The sequence below is a fragment of the Haliotis cracherodii genome, unplaced genomic scaffold, assembly GCF_022045235.1.
Source record: "Haliotis cracherodii isolate W230 unplaced genomic scaffold, xgHalCrac1.p SCAF_21, whole genome shotgun sequence".
Lineage (NCBI taxonomy): Eukaryota > Metazoa > Mollusca > Gastropoda > Lepetellida > Haliotidae > Haliotis > Haliotis cracherodii.
Window position 1 is genome coordinate 11,054,515 of NW_027266277.1, and position 17,073 is coordinate 11,071,587.

At 42.4% G+C, this 17,073-nt stretch overlaps 2 pseudogenes; one reads left to right on the forward strand and one right to left on the reverse strand.

The window, feature by feature from the left end:
* The first annotated feature begins 4,520 nt into the window (after positions 1 to 4,520).
* Positions 4,521 to 6,123, forward strand: LOC139470905 (iduronate 2-sulfatase pseudogene; annotated as a pseudogene).
* A 684-nt stretch (positions 6,124 to 6,807) lies between these two features.
* LOC139470947 (iduronate 2-sulfatase-like) lies at positions 6,808 to 8,340 on the reverse strand (annotated as a pseudogene).
* Positions 8,341 to 17,073: the final 8,733 nt, after the last annotated feature.

Below are 17,073 nucleotides of genomic sequence, written 5' to 3' on the forward strand. Positions count from 1 at the left end.
ATCTCCCCGAGGCAAGAGAGTTAACTGACTTTAAAAGTCCAGTTTCCACCCTTGCCGAACTTTGCTGGAATTCCCGGGCTAGATCGTAGCGCCACCAGTTACGAGTTATGTCCTTTCTATGCCTGGATTTGGAATGTTTGGATTCGAACTTCTCTCGCATCGAATTAAACTGGTATAAGACGGCATATATTGTGCTTACCTCCTCTCCACTAGTTTGTACGTTCTTATAATAGTCATCGAGGCTGTATGTCATCCATGATTGACCAGTCGTTACTTTTGGAGCAAAACACTTAATTCAACCTGGCATTGTTCAATATGTATTAAGCGGCGGTCGGGTAGGCTAGTGGTTAAAGCCTTTGCTCGTCACGCCGAAGACCCGGGTTCGATTCCCGACATGGGTACAATAAGTGAAGCCAATTTCTTGTGTCCCCCGCCGTGATATGGCTGGAATATTGCTAAAAGCGGCATAAAACCATACTCACTCACTCACTCACCCACTCACTCACTCAATATGTATTAAAATATGGATCGAGTGTCGAACAACAGAACCTATCTACTATTGATCTCTTTGGGGTGTTGTACAATTGAACCTGTTTACTATTAATCTACAAAGGGTGTTGTACACTGGAACCTATTTGCTATTGATCTACACAGAATATATTTGCTATTGATCAATATAATGTGTTGTACTATTGAACATAATTATTCACTATTGATCTGTATAGGGTAATGTACAATTAAACCAGTTGACTTTTGGTCTATATAAGGTGTTGTACAATTGAACCTATTTGCTATCAATCTATACATGTTTTTGTACAAGTGAACCTATTCACTATTGATCTATACATGTTTTTGTACAAGTGAACGTATTTTCTATTTATCATATAATGGGTAGGTTTCTCGGCAGGATAAAGCCAACGGATAAAAACGATATCCGTTGGGGTCATATGCGGATAGAGATGCAATTATCAAAGGTCAAGTAGGACTACTTTCACTGTTTGTAAACAAACATGGCGTCGCCCTCGTCATTCGGCGATCGAGTCAGAATTAACCATGGGCAATCTGGATACAGGGATAATTGCTATCATTATCAAAAGAACAGTCTAATATACTGAGAATCAGTGTCTAACTGTGACGTAGCTAAGGCATTTTATAAGTTTTGGCAACTTTGGAGATATACATTTTGAAACAATTTTGCGAGGGCACGAGGCCTAGCCAAGCGGGATCAGTGCTTGTAGACCTCTCCGGCTTAAAACCTTCTCCACATATTAAAAAAGTTGGATTGGGCCGAACTATGTTTGAATTGTTACTTGTTTCGTTTTGTCGCTGTGTGTACATCTGACTACACTTTTTTACGTAATGACAGGACAGACCGACTGTCAACAATGTCTGACCGTGGCCCTGACGTCTCATAGACTAGGGGCAGTTACTCTAGCGGATAGACCGATGGATTGCCGCGAAAGGCAATTAAAAACAACTGTTATTTTGCGAATATGTTGCTTCGCCACAGTATAAGAAACAGATTTCAGTTGGAACTATATTGGCTACTGTCACTGTCCGACTGACACATAACTTACCCTGTGACGTAATAAATATTAATGCGCGCATTCCAGGAAAACTCGTAATGTTTCGGTAATGTTTTTGAGAGAGGGAAAGCGATTTTGAAGCACAGAATTAAAGAATGACATTATATGATAAAGAGGTTATCACGCTTGTGTGTTTGGGGATGGTAAATATCCTGTATTAGGAATAAACACTATGTATTTAGCTCGCCAAGGCTCGCTAAATACAATGTTTATTCCTAATGCAGGATATTTACCATCCCCAAACACACTCGCGTGATAACCTCTATTGATCTGTATGGGGTGTTATACAATTGAACCTATGTACTATTAATCTATACGTATTTTCTATTGATCTGTATGGAGTGTTGTAATGTTAAAGGTATTGAATCAACCATCTGTTTCTCACTGTAGTGGAGAGCATCAAACACACAGCGATGACTCCATACACTACACATTTATGTATTTACTTATTTACCATATTCAAAATATATGCCTGCCACATAAGATAGAATAAGTACCTACCTTGCCAGTGAAGCCGATCTGGAATATATGTGACGTGACTGTTTCAGCAGCTTGTACATCCAGGAGAATATGACTCATAAGATTTACAAACTTCATCGTTCGAAATAAAAGCATATCCTATTGCGCGGTAAACATGTCACCGATCCCCTTCTTTTGCACCTCCCGCGCGTTCAAAGTGACTGACGCTCCGTCATACGTACCCAGAACCAGTTGCGAAGATACGCTGTTGCTGCCGCTACAAGGGGGTGTATCACTGTCCGTTGTGTTTGTTTGGGGGTATTGTATAGGCTGGAACACTGGGTTATACTGTTGTATATGAATGCCTTTGTGTGGTATTCAAAACGACGAATAATATATTACATTTTATGTGATATTGTGAATGGAAAGCGTTGTATATTCTGTGGATGTTTAATCTACCCAGTCAGTCCCTCCTCCGCACCCCGCTAGTCCACTCCATCAACTGCCATGTCCCTGACCCCCCCCCCCTCTTCCCCCCCCCCCCTCCTCCCCTTTCCTCCATCAACAACAGGTGGCCCGTGACTCATATTAGGCATGTCAAATATTTGAGAAAGGTACTTTTAAAGTAATTGCAATTAATTCATCTACCATGTGCGTTCGTGAAGACAGTGATTCATCAATAAACCAGATAACACCAGATTAACGAATAAAAGCTACCAAGTAAACAGGTCAGATACAGAGACTCCAAATTAAATATGTTAAAAGCGAAACATTCTAATGGCTGTATTACTTCATTAATACACTGGTTAATATTTGAGGTTTATTCGTGCAGTTTGCTTTGATCGAACAAAGTCTTTCCCAAGCTCACTAAATCATCCTTTGTGCAAACAACATATGCACATACGCTATCCTCCGTTGTTTCTAGAACGTGCATCTCTCCTTTGTCTGCTCTGTCTCCATCACTCGTTCAGACTTACTTTCTCTCCTCCCGAGGACATGGTTGGTCCTGTGGTCTGGAGCACTGAACGTTGCATCACACTTTCTTACACATATACACATGGCTATTGTTGTTAATGTTAATGCCAAATTGAATGGTGAATGTTGGCCTTGGGAGGGTCAACGGTCCATCGTCGTGTTAGTTCTCTTTCTCTATCTCCCCTCTCCGTCTCTCTTTCTCGCTCTCTCCACTCTATCTCCCCTCTCTCTCTATCGCCCTCTCTCTCGCTCTCCCCATTCCCTAACTCCCTTCTCTCTCTCCTCTCACTCTCACTCGCTATTTCAATTATCTATCTCCCTTCTCTCTCTTTCTCTCTCTCTCACCTCTCGCCCTCTCTCGCTCTCCACCCTCTATCTCCCTTTTCTCTCTCTCCACACACACACACTCTCTCTCTCTCGCTCTCTCCACTCTCTATCTCCCCTCTCTCTTTCTCTCTCCCCCTCTCTCACTCTCGCTCTATCTCCTTCTCTCTCTATCGCTCTGTCTCGATCTCCTCATTCTCTAACTCCCTTCTCTCCCTCGCTCTCTCTCCTCTCACTCTCACTCGCTATTTCAATTATCTATCTGCCTTCTCTCTCTTTCTCTCTCTCTCTCTCTCACCTCTCGCCCTCTCTCGCTCTCCACCATCTATCTCCCTTTTCTCTCTCTCCACACACACACTCTCTCTCTCTCGCTCTCTCCACTCTCTATCTCCCCTCTCTCTGTCTCTCTCCCCCCTCTCTCACTCTAGCTCTATCTCCTTCTCTCTCTATCGCTCTCTCTCGCTCTCCTCATTCTCTAACTCCCTTCTCTCCCTCGCTCTCTCTCTCTCTCCCTCTCTCTCTCTCTCTCTCGCTCAAATGACTTAGTTCTCTCCGGTAACAGGATCTGTCTCTCTCCCTTCTCTCTCTCCACTCTCTATATCCCCTTCTCTCCCCTCTTTCGCCCTCTCTTCTTTCTCTCTCTATTTCTCTCTCTTTCTCCTTACGCTCTCTCTCTCCCTCTCCACCCTCCATTCCCTTATATCTCTCTCGCTCTCCTTCCACTCGCTATATTTCGCGCTCTCCACTCTTTCAGCCCCTTTTATCTTTCCCTTCTCGCTCTCACTCTCTCTCTCTTTTCTCTCTCTCTCTATCTCTCTCTCTCAAATGACTTCTTGGTTGGGAGCATTTGAAACGAACTATATAAAACAATCAGTCAATTAACATTGCAAAACAATAATATATTTTAGTTTGAGCTCATCAAAGTTAGTCAAATAAGATAATATCTGAGGAATCAAACATATTCTGAATAATCTCTTAACCTAATAACTGACTTAACTGACCTTATAACTGAGTTCATTTGTACCACAACATGTTGGAGGAACACTGTCGAAGTTATCATTTCGTACCTATGCAGACATGTGTCCTACGTTTTTGTTCGGCACAAGACAATCCTATATCGTGACAAGGTATATAAGATGGTCTTGTTTGACTGTAACCTTAAACCTGTCACACAATTAAATCGTCCAACGACAGAAAAGACGCAAACATGGAGCTTGGAATATATGTCGTCTGCTTCATCTCGTGCGTCAGCGCCCGGATGAACGTCTTGTTCCTGTGCGCCGATGACCTGCGTCCAGAGTTGCCCATGTACAATGGCTTCTATCGTCCATCTCAAGTCCATCCACCAATACACCCCCCGAATCTAGAAGGCCTCGCCAGTAAAAGCATGGTTTTCAAGAGGGCATATACCCAGCAGGCTCTATGCTCCCCGAGCCGCACGTCCCTGCTGACTGGGCGCCGTCCTGACACCACCCACGTGTATGACCTTCGCACCTACTTTAGAGACGCTGCCGGCAACTTCACGACCATTCCCCAGTTCTTCAAGGACCACGGCTACCACAGCATTGGAGCTGGTAAAATATTCCACCAGGGCGTGGCTTCAGGAGGAAATGATCCTGTCTCGTGGTCTGAGAAATATTTTGAAGCCCATCGAGCAAATAATTCCCTTAGAGGCGGGTCAAGTTGGGAAGCAGTACCGGATAATCTTTTGGACAGCCACAATGCCCTGCAGGACACGATGCTAGCCGACCACGCAGTGCAAGTCATTAAGGACATCACCCAAAAGGCAAAGAATGGAGAGAATTTCTTCCTGGCAGTTGGGTTCCACAAGCCCCATTTGCCGTTCCAATTCCCAGCTCGATTTCTGGATTATTACCCAGAAGACTCCATCCATCTTCCACCCAACCCACAAGCTCCTGACGGCATGCCTGAAATTGCCTGGAATTCATATCATGAACTTAGGAGCTACGCTGACATAGCCCGACTGAATGCATCCGGCAACCCAAACACGACCTTGCCTGACCAGGTGGTTAAACAACTACGCAGAGCCTACTACAGCACTGTTAGCTTCATGGACTTTGAACTCGGGAGGGTTCTAGATGAACTGGAGAATCAGGGTCTAGCTGACAACACGATAGTGTCATTTTTCGGCGATCATGGCTGGCAGTTGGGAGAACACGGCGAATGGTGCAAAGAGACCAATTTTGATATTGCCACCCACTCGCCTCTTATGATCCGCGTCCCAGGGATGACGGACCATGGGATGAGCACAACAAAGCTGACAGAGTTTGTAGACCTCTTCCCAACTCTAGTAGAAGCAGCAGGTCTTCCCACACTGCCTACGTGTCAAGTAGACTCGTCCTCAACTCACGCCTGCACAGAAGGAAGGAGTCTAGTTCCTCTGCTGCAGCACCCAAATCTGCCCTCGTGGAAGACCGCAGCCTTCTCGCAGTACCCACGAGTGTATAACAACACGTCAGCCATGGGCTACACGATCACCACGGACAGGTATCGCTACACTGAATGGGTGACGTTCCTCAGCAAACCCGACTACATGCCTCAGTGGGACCAGCTTCATGGAGTGGAGCTGTACGACCATCTGGCTGATCCTGAGGAGAATCACAACCTCGCGCTCAATGCTGCCCAACAAGGACTTCGCAGCCGGTTGAGGAACCACCTACATGCTGGATGGAGAGCTGAGATGACTGGTGGTCATGGCAATCCGCTCATAGGTTGAACGGTATTGTATTAAATCTGTTCATTTTTGAGAAATCACTTATTTTTGTGTTATTATTATTTCATCACGAACATCGAAAATGTAATTTCGAGCATGGTTATTACAAAACTATCTGAATCTCGAATCACGAATCAGCGTGTGTGTGCTTGTGTGTGCTTGTCCACGTGGGATATCCATGTTAAACTGTGGCATGGTGTCTCATGATCAGTGGGCAAGCGCTATAAAACCTGCATAAGTCCGGACTGATTCAAGTAGCAACAGACACGTACATGCACGTCCCTATGTTAGTGTAACACTATTGAATACAACGTTTAACACCTCACCTCATTTATTACTGCCAGCATTATACCTGTGCTCGTGAATTTCACTCAAGTTATGGGGCAGACGAGTAGCCTAGTGGTTAAAGCATTCGCTCGTCACGCCCCGGACCCGAGTTCGATTCCTGACACAGGTACAATGTGTGAACCCCATTTCTGGTGTACCCCGCCGTGGTACTGCTGGAATATTGCTAAAAGCGCGGAAAACCAAACTGACTCACTCAATCAATCAAGTGTTTCACGACAAAGACCTGCATCACTTCAGGTCTCCCACATCAAAATGTCACACCATGATATAACTGAACTACTGTTCAAAGCGCCATTGATCCAAACTCAATCACGCATGCATGTCTTTCTACTACTAATATAGAAAAACTGTGAAACAAGTTTCAGTTATTTATTACTCGAAAGTTACCCAATAATAGACGGTACATGTTGAGTGGTCAATTCATGCCTCCATCCTGCGTGAAGACGATGGCTGAGCTTGACCACCAGGTCTTTGTGGGCAGGGTCATGAACCAAGTTGATGTTCTCTTGTGGATCCTGATAATGGTCGTACAGCTCCGCACCAGAAGACACTGACCACTTGGGTTTGTAATGAGAAGCATCAAATCCGACCCACTCGGTGTAGCGATAACGACCGGTCGTCATCGAGTAACCCATCAGCTTGTGGCGACCATGGGAGTGTCTTGGATATTGGTTGGGAAAAGGCAGCCTTCTTCCAATTATCAGTTTTGGGCTGCTTGATCAAAGGGAAGAAGCTCTGTCCTTCTGTGCACACGTCCACCCTGGAGGAATCTTCAGGACAGACGTGAAGAGACGGCAGACCAGCTGCCTCAACCAGTGTAGGGAACAGGTCCACAAACTCCACAAGCTCTTCTGTCGGTATTCCTTTGTCGGTGAGTCCGGGAATATGTATCATCATAGGGGCATGGGTAGCTATGTCGAAGTTGGTGTGTTTGGTCCACAACCCGTGTTCACCTAACTGCCATCCATGGTCCCCAAAGAAGGATATGATTGTGTCATTTGCCAGCCCTTGGTGTTCCAGTTCTGCTAGGACCCTTCCCAGTTCCTCATCAATGTAGGAGATGCAGCTGTAGTATGCTCGTCTCAGGTTCTTTACTACATTGGCTGGCAGGGTTGTATTGGGCGCCCCTGTTGCATTCAGAGCAGCAATGTCTTTGTAATGCCGCAGCTCTGGGTACGTGATCCAAGCGAGAGAGGGCATATCCAGAGGGGCGTACTGATTGGGAGGTACGTGAATGGATTGATCTGGGTAGTAGCTTAGAAACTTCTCCGGGAAGACAAATGGAAGATGTGGCTTGTGATAACCAACTTCTAAAAAGAAGGGTTCCTGTCCAGATCGAGCTTTCGGTGCAATGGACTTCAACTTCTGAATTGCCATGTCTGTAGTGACGGTGTCTTGAAGGGAATTGCTGTTTAATAGAGACGTTGGTACCGCGCGCCATGAATTCCCATCATCAGCAAAGCTATTCACCTTTGGTCTGGTTTCATAGCATGGCTCCGACCATGACACTGGATCATTATCTCACAAGATCTTCCCAAAGCCTAGGGTATTGTAGCCGTGTCTTTTGAAGTACTCGGGTAAGGTTGTGAAGTTGCCAGCAGCCTTCCTTCAGTAGGTGTGAAGGTCGTACACGTGGGTGGTGTCAGGACGGCGCCCAGTGAGGAGGGAGGTGCGGCTGGGGGAACACACTGACTGCTGGACGTAAGCACGACGGAGGAGAAGGCTCTTCCCTGCCAGAGAGTTCAAGTTTGGGGCGTGGACCTTCTCTCTGACGGGGGAGGGAGAGTCTCTTCCTTGATATACATCCAGATCTGGTCTCATGTCATCTGCCACAAGAAATAATACATTTTTCCTTTTGCAATGGACGTGTGTACTTACTAGAATCAGCACAACCATCAAGCGGTGCCACAACATGCATATGGCTGCCTTTTTTGGTGAATGTTTTTCACTATCACAGACGTTGTGGACTGGGAAGGAGATAAGACATACAGCTGTACTATGTCACCATGTCAACCTAGTTTCTTGCAGCCTTTGGAACCATTATCTATAGTATATATATATAGATTCAATAATCCTACAATTAAGCGTCAATGTTATGTTTTGAATAAAATAACAGGTCCTGTTTTTCTTTCAAGCTGAAGAAAGATTAACTATTTTGCAGACCAGGAAAGAGGTGTATCAGCGATTTTTATGATTGGGCGTTTTATTGCACATTGTTTCATATATTTGACTGTCCGTTTGTGGTATCTTCAAGAATACGAAGTCAAACTTCGTATTTTAGCCATGCAGTGTTACTTTGGAATTGCAGGGATGCCTAGTCTATCTGTAATACATGAACTTCCTACCCGTGAAGATCCGGGGTAGAATAGGTCTTCAGCAACTCATGCTTGTCGTAAAAGGCGACTGTGCTTGTCGTAAGAGGCGACTAACGGGATCGGGTGGTCAGGCTCGCTAACTTGGTTGATGAATGTCATCTATCCCAATTGTGTGGATCGAGGCTCATGATTTCAATTACTGGATTGTCTGGTCCTGACTCGATTATTTACAGACCACCGTAATATAACTTGAATATTGCTGAGTTCGGCGTTAAACAACACAATAAACAAAACCAAATCCAATTACACGTTTAAAACATCGTAAATATTTTACAATATGTGAATATTAGATATCAGTAAACAGAGATTATATATGACACAATAGATTTACTCCGTCTAAACATCATAGATAGAGGAGCAGCCAGGAATTTTACAATGTCATTAAGAAGTTCAACTGTTCAGCAGGTGCGAATTGCAGAAAATTACGATAAACTTTAGTTACAGATTTCCATTCGTTAAATATATATATATAACATGATATAAATATATAACATGACATAAATAGAAGAATGAATAGTATTACCAGTATCTAATATGTGAAGGAAGCATTTTATAATTAAATTTAACAATTCTTCTTTTAAAACATTTTTTCTGACTTGAAAGTAAATGTAAGAACATAATCGCGCGCAATACATTGTATAATTCTGGTCCACTTCCATATGACTACATTGCATACAATAAGCTCTCGGATCCCGTATGGATCGGTTTGGGTGGCAGCCTAGATATCCGTAGAATTGACACTTGTCGGTCTCTAAGCCCCTGAACCATATCATTTTCCCTTTCGCTTAGCCCTTTCTATAACACAAAGGCACTATATGAAGCAAGTTAGATTTTCCCCAGGTTCATCTCTGAATCTCAAATCTCACTGGGGCTCCTCTTCAATTTGAATGGAGTTATTTGGAGTTATATGGAGTTGTATATTTTTAGAGACTAAGCATCAGTCTAAAAAGGCATCACCAGTTTGGAATTTGACATTAATTTGTTTACAATAGCAAAACATTGTCGCCTACATTATAACATTAAGAATATCACTGTATTAAGTGTCATGTGCAAATGAGAAAGTAGACGAACCTTAAAATTATAAATAAACATAGTTTCCTTAATTCCAAGCAATATCGAAAAAATATATATGCATATAAATACACACCAAAATCACCGTCTACAAAAAATAAATGATTTAGGTTGATATTTGTGTGCGTATTTGACGATAATATAACTAGTTAAAGTATTAATCGTTTTCCAATACCCGATCAAGTACGTGCCATGAATTTAAACGACATTGTACGATTTCGACCTTATCATGAGAATGTGTTTATGTATCACTGTCAAATAGTGGTGTCACTAAATCCAAAGAAACAGTTCGCAATTTGGACAAGGCATTGAACAATACGCAGAACGATTGAATGCTGACACCAAATTGGAGATGAGGTGAAATTGGGTTGTAGGTCGCGTTCAAGGTTATTGCGCAGTACTAGTACATAGTGACGTGCGTGCGTGCGTGCGTGCGTGCGTGTGTGTGTGTGTGTGTGTGTGTGTGTGCACCTGTCCTGACCAATGCCAGTCTTTTTAGAGCTAGCCCACTAAGAAATGCCACATTTTAACATGGATACCCCTATCACACACAATATATTGACTCCGATCCGAGAAGTTCTTGTTTTAGCCCCTTAATGCCGAGCGCCAGGCAGGGTAACAACAAGTATAATCTTTTAACGTCTTTTGGTTTGACGCTTCTGGGGATCGAACTCCTGACCTTCTCTCCACTAGACCACGGAGGCGATCACATCAAATTGGAGATTGGGTGGCCTAGGTCATCAGGCATAATTCGCTGAACAATTAATCATTTTACCAAGTTGCCCTAGCGTCATATCAACTCTATCAAGACGTCAATAGCATAGCTATTTTATTATACATGAAAGCATTCCTAATTTGGGGATATCATTAACATTGTAATTATGATCACCGTGGTACCTTGATCTGAGGTTATTTTTTTCCTCAACTTTCACGATCAAACTACCATCCATAAAAGCCTGTGTGTTGATTTCCCCTCCCCCCAATCTCATCCGCGTGCTTCTCTTATAAAGTGGCCCTCGTCTCTTTACGTACCGCCCGAAAGAAATTTGATTACTCTGAGCAAACAGGGACTACTTTCCACTGCGGAATGTGATTGTTGGAAGTGGGTGTAAAGCGATGATGAAAAGGTTGTGTTAGAGTGCGTTGCAGGGGAAGCACAGCTCCGCTTAGCTCCTTCAAGAATTGGTGTGTTCAGTTTATTTCAATAGTGTGGTCTCAGAATAATCAGAATTCCATCTGTTGAATTAGGCTTACATCTCTTGTAGATACTTCCTCCGTAAACCTTGTCAAAATACTCTAGACTGTAATGGTTTCTGTCTATCCTGTATCAAAATCTTCGGTTTAGAACGTCAACAAGATGTATTTGCTTTGTGTTTTTCATGTATTTACACTGTGTATTTTATGCTTTCTCTCAAAGAGTCGTTTCTACTTGGCGCCAAATTAATTTTATTTGAAAGCGATTTGGCCGATACATTTGTTTTAATGGAGTGTGTAAACTTTTGAAACGTCATGTAATTCATTCATGTAATAGCTATAGCCGACCGATAAATCTTAGCTGTCGCGTACATACATCCCGTGTAGAACAACATGACATAGTTTATTACAGATTTGGGTTCAACACCGCCATGTTTCAGTTATAGCTGTTGAACGTGACAAGAAAGACTAAAAATGAAACATGTGGAAGGCGCCATCTTCGTTAATACCCCAGTCATGCGTTTGATGCCCACGAATCAAGAATCGTAATCGTTTCGAATCTAGGAATCGAACCCACGACCGATTGATTCTTGCCGTGGCATGAACCGTAATGTTCTTCCCCAGCGTTAGACCACTGGTCGCCGTAGACACGGGTTAGTGGCCTCAGTTAGTCCAGTAAAAGTATGTCTTTGCTTGTTAAAAATGACAAGACTATTAAAAAGTTTGTATTCTCTTAAGTCGGAACGCTGTCTTCGAAAATTAATTTTGCAGTTGCAACATGTATTAACTCATCGGTATGATCAATTGCCTTTACACGTTCGTAAAAACTCATCTCTTTTCCCCGACCCGTGAAGGTTCGGGGTAGAAAAGGTCTTCAGCAACCCATGCTTATGGTGGCCGAGAGGGGACATCGCTTTCTCGCTTTTTCGCTTTTTCGCTTTATCGCTCTATCGCTTTCTCACCCTGTCGCTTTCTCGCGATTTAGCAATATCCCCTCTTGGCTACTATAGGGGTCGCATGTGTTATGTGTTTCTATACGATAAAAAGTATACACGTAAAACAACATTAATGAATTGTTGAACCTGACCTCAGTGGGCGGAGGCTGAGGTGGGTTTTAATCATAAAAGAGAGCTGAGATGTTTCCAGTCACATTTCAAATTATACATATGGATGGAATGTTGACATTTTCTCACTATCTACTTAAACATAATATAACAGTACAGAGGTACAATCCACGGATTGCTGCGTAAAAAACGTATTTCATTGAATACTGCCCTATTTAGGAGTTTTTTTGGACCCCCGCCCCCAGGCCTAGGATATCAAAACAAACACCAAATAACACCGCATATTAGCACCGAGTAGAGTACTTCCCAAAAAACAAGAGTGTTTTCCTAAAAACAACACTTAGGTCATATTAATGTTTATTCTCCTAGCGGTGTAGAAACTGGAAGTCCTCACCCTAGCAATGGTAATACTACCGGATGTCCATAGGTGATTCCTTGTGTTTGAATGACAAATTATTCTCAGTTAACCGTAATGTGGAAATAGATAGTTGATTGGTTTTATATTCAAGTTGGTATTTCCGCTATTCAAAGAGTGCAGTGAGACCGTCTTTATCAGCAGTTATTTCTGAGGCATAAATGCAAAGTTTAATTAATTAAGTCTACTCTCATTTTTTTGCAGTTATAATTAACTCTAACGTAAATTTCAAGATTTACAGTACCTACTATTCAAAAGAAGTTAAAGAACACCCGATTCTTTCATATGACTATGGTTACTCATTCGAAAAAGCGATAGAGCGAGAAAGCGATTGACAAATAATTGTCCGTTTTATCAGCCACTATTTGTTGTTTGCAATGTCCAAAGAATTATTTTGTCGGTCATCAGATTTGGAGTTGAAGCAGAAGGTGTGCTCGTCAGATTTCGCAATGACAATTATATTGATAAAGATGCATGTACATTATGCAGACAAATGTTATACATGTACACAGTTATGTTTCCATCACTAAATACAAATCGATAAGATATATGTCTCTACCTTAAGTCACATATACGACTTTTGAGATCGTCATTAACCCGTAACCACATTCCTTGGACAATAGAAATGAAATGCGTTGTAAATATTATTTTAAAACAACATGTTTCTTATAATTCCTTTCGATCAAACTGTCTTCGGGAATTACATTTTATGCTAATGTGCTTGGAACTTTCCCGCTTGGGGAGACTGGATATCTGATTATAGTATAGGCTCAAGCAGGAATATACATATTTATGTAACAATTCTCTATCTGTTAACTGTATGGTTAACAATTGTGCGCTCTGATTTGAGTTATGGAGTTATCCACCACCTATGTTCGCAGACAATGAGTCAGACACACACACACATATATAATTTCGATAAAACTATACTTAAGACAAACATAACATTTTACAATGATAGCTGATTTAACATATGTTAAAGATAATCATAGTAACGTCCTTCATATCGTTATCAACGTTATTATGTGCCCACACTAATTACGATGTCTCTCCTTATGTGTAGTTTACACAAGTACACATACCAACTTTGATAACACCCCAGCGACGGGGGCAGTGGGATAGCTCAGTGGTTAAAGCGTTCGCTCGTCAAGCCGAAGACCAAGTTCGAATCCCCATATGGGTACAATGTGTGAAACCCATTTCTGGTGTTCCCTGCCGTGGTATTGCTGGATTATTGTTAAAAAGCGACGTAAAACCATTCTCACTCACTCACAGCGGTGTTTATCAAATTACTATATGCAAGTACATATACTTTGCATAAGACAAGAGACACAATTCAAATTGATCATACATCAAATGTAAAAAAGAATATTAACGGACAACAGTATGACACACTGTAGCATCATATACTACCGAGAACGCCCGCAATTACAAGATTGTATTTTGCAATACAATCAGCCATGATATTTAGAGCGTATTGCCATGATCCGCCACGCGCATTCGGCGATTCCCCCCATCGGCCACCATACATGCTTGTCATAAAAGGCAACTGCGCTTGTCGTAAGAAGCGACTAACGGGATCGGGTGGTAAGGCTCTCTGACTTGGTTGATGCATGTCATCGATTCCAATTGCGTGGATCGATGCTCATGATGTCAATCATTGGATTGTCTGGTCCAGACTCGATTATTTGTCTACCGCCATCATAAAGCTGGACTAATGCTGAGTGCGGCGTTAAACAACAAACAAACAAAACATCGCGCTTCCCCGATTTACGTGCGCTTCATTTCTATGCCGCTGCATGAATGGTTGATGACGTTGTCCGCTCTCACCATCTCCCCGAGGCAAGAGAGTTAACTGACTTTAAAAGTCCAGTTTCCACCCTTGCCGAACTTTGCTGGAATTCCCGGGCTAGATCGTAGCGCCACCAGTTACGAGTTATGTCCTTTCTATGCCTGGATTTGGAATGTTTGGATTCGAACTTCTCTCGCATCGAATTAAACTGGTATAAGACGGCATATATTGTGCTTACCTCCTCTCCACTAGTTTGTACGTTCTTATAATAGTCATCGAGGCTGTATGTCATCCATGATTGACCAGTCGTTACTTTTGGAGCAAAACACTTAATTCAACCTGGCATTGTTCAATATGTATTAAGGGGCGGTCGGGAAGGCTAGTGGTTAAAGCCTTTGCTCGTCACGCCGAAGACCCGGGTTCGATTCCCGACATGGGTACAATAAGTGAAGCCAATTTCTGGTGTCCCCCGCCGTGATATGGCTGGAATATTGCTAAAAGCGGCATAAAACCATACTCACTCACTCAATATGTATTAAAATATGGATCGAGTGTCGAACAACAGAACCTATCTACTATTGATCTCTTTGGGGTGTTGTACAATTGAACCTGTTTACTATTAATCTACAAAGGGTGTTGTACACTGGAACCTATTTGCTATTGATCTACACAGAATATATTTGCTATTGATCAATATAATGTGTTGTACTATTGAACATAATTATTCACTATTGATCTGTATAGGGTAATGTACAATTAAACCAGTTGACTTTTGGTCTATATAAGGTGTTGTACAATTGAACCTATTTGCTATCAATCTATATAGGGTGTTGTACAATTGAACCTATTTGCTATCAATCTATACATGTTTTTGTACAAGTGAACCTATTCACTATTGATCTATACATGTTTTTGTACAAGTGAACGTATTTTCTATTTATCATATAATGGGTAGGTTTCTCGGCAGGATAAAGCCAACGGATAAAAACGATATCCGTTGGGGTCATATGCGGATAGAGATGCAAATATCAAAGGTCAAGTAGGACTACTTTCACTGTTTGTAAACAAACATGGCGTCGCCCTCGTCATTCGGCGATCGAGTCAGAATTAACCATGGGCAATCTGGATAAACTACAGGGATAATTGCTATCATTATCAAAAGAACAGTCTAATATACTGAGAATCAGTGTCTAACTGTGACGTAGCTAAGGCATTTTATAAGTTTTGGCAACTTTGGAGATATACATTTTGAAACAATTTTGCGAGGGCACGAGGCCTAGCCAAGCGGGATCAGTGCTTGTAGACCTCTGCGGCTTAAAACCTTCTCCACATATTAAAAAAGTTGGATTGGGCCGAACTATGTTTGAATTGTTACTTGTTTCGTTTTGTCGCTGTGTGTACATCTGACTACACTTCTTAACGTAATGACAGGACAGACCGACTGTCAACAATGTCTGACCGTGGCCCTGACGTCTCATAGACTAGGGTTAGAGTAGCTTCCCTTTGACAAAGGGCAGTTACTCTAGCGGATAGACCGATGGATTGCCGCGAAAGGCAATTAAAAACAACTGTTATTTTGCGAATATGTTGCTTCGCCACTGTATAAGAAACAGATTTCAGTTGGAACTATATTGGCTACTGTCACTGTCCGACTGACACATAACTTACCCTGTGACGTAATAAATATTAATGCGCGCATTCCAGGAAAACTCGTAATGTTTCGGTAATGTTTGTGAGAGAGGGAAAGCGATTTTGAAGCACAGAATTAAAGAATGACATTATATGATAAAGAGGTTATCACGCTTGTGTGTTTGGGGATGGTAAATATCCTGTATTAGGAATAAACACTATGTATTTAGCTCGCCAAGGCTCGCTAAATACAATGTTTATTCCTAATGCAGGATATTTACCATCCCCAAACACACTCGCGTGATAACCTCTATTGATCTGTATGGGGTGTTATACAATTGAACCTATGTACTATTAATCTATACGTATTTTCTATTGATCTGTATGGAGTGTTGTAATGTTAAAGGTATTTATTCAACCATCTGTTTCTCACTGTAGTGGAGAGCATCAAACACACAGCGATGACTCCATACACTACACATTTATGTATTTACTTATTTACCATATTCAAAATATATGCCTGCCACATAAGATAGAATAAGTACCTACCTTGCCAGTGAAGCCGATCTGGAATATATGTGACGTGACTGTTTCAGCAGCTTGTACATCCAGGAGAATATGACTCATAAGATTTACAAACTTCATCGTTCGAAATAAAAGCATATCCTATTGCGCGGTAAACATGTCACCGATCCCCTTCTTTTGCACCTCCCGCGCGTTCAAAGTGACTGACGCTCCGTCATACGTACCCAGAACCAGTTGCGAAGATACGCTGTTGCTGCCGCTACAAGGGGGTGTATCACTGTCCGTTGTGTTTGTTTGGTGGTATTGTATAGGCTGGAACACTGGGTTATACTGTTGTATATGAATGCCTTTGTGTGGTATTCAAAACGACGAATAATATATTACATTTTATGTGATATTGTGAATGGAAAGCGTTGTATATTCTGTGGATGTTTAATCTACCCAGTCAGTCCCTCCTCCGCACCCCGCTAGTCCACTCCATCAACTGCCATGTCCCTGAACCCCCCCTCTCCCCCCCCCCCCCTCCTCCCCTTTCCTCCATCACCAACAGGTGGCCCGTGACTCATATTAGGCATGTCAAAT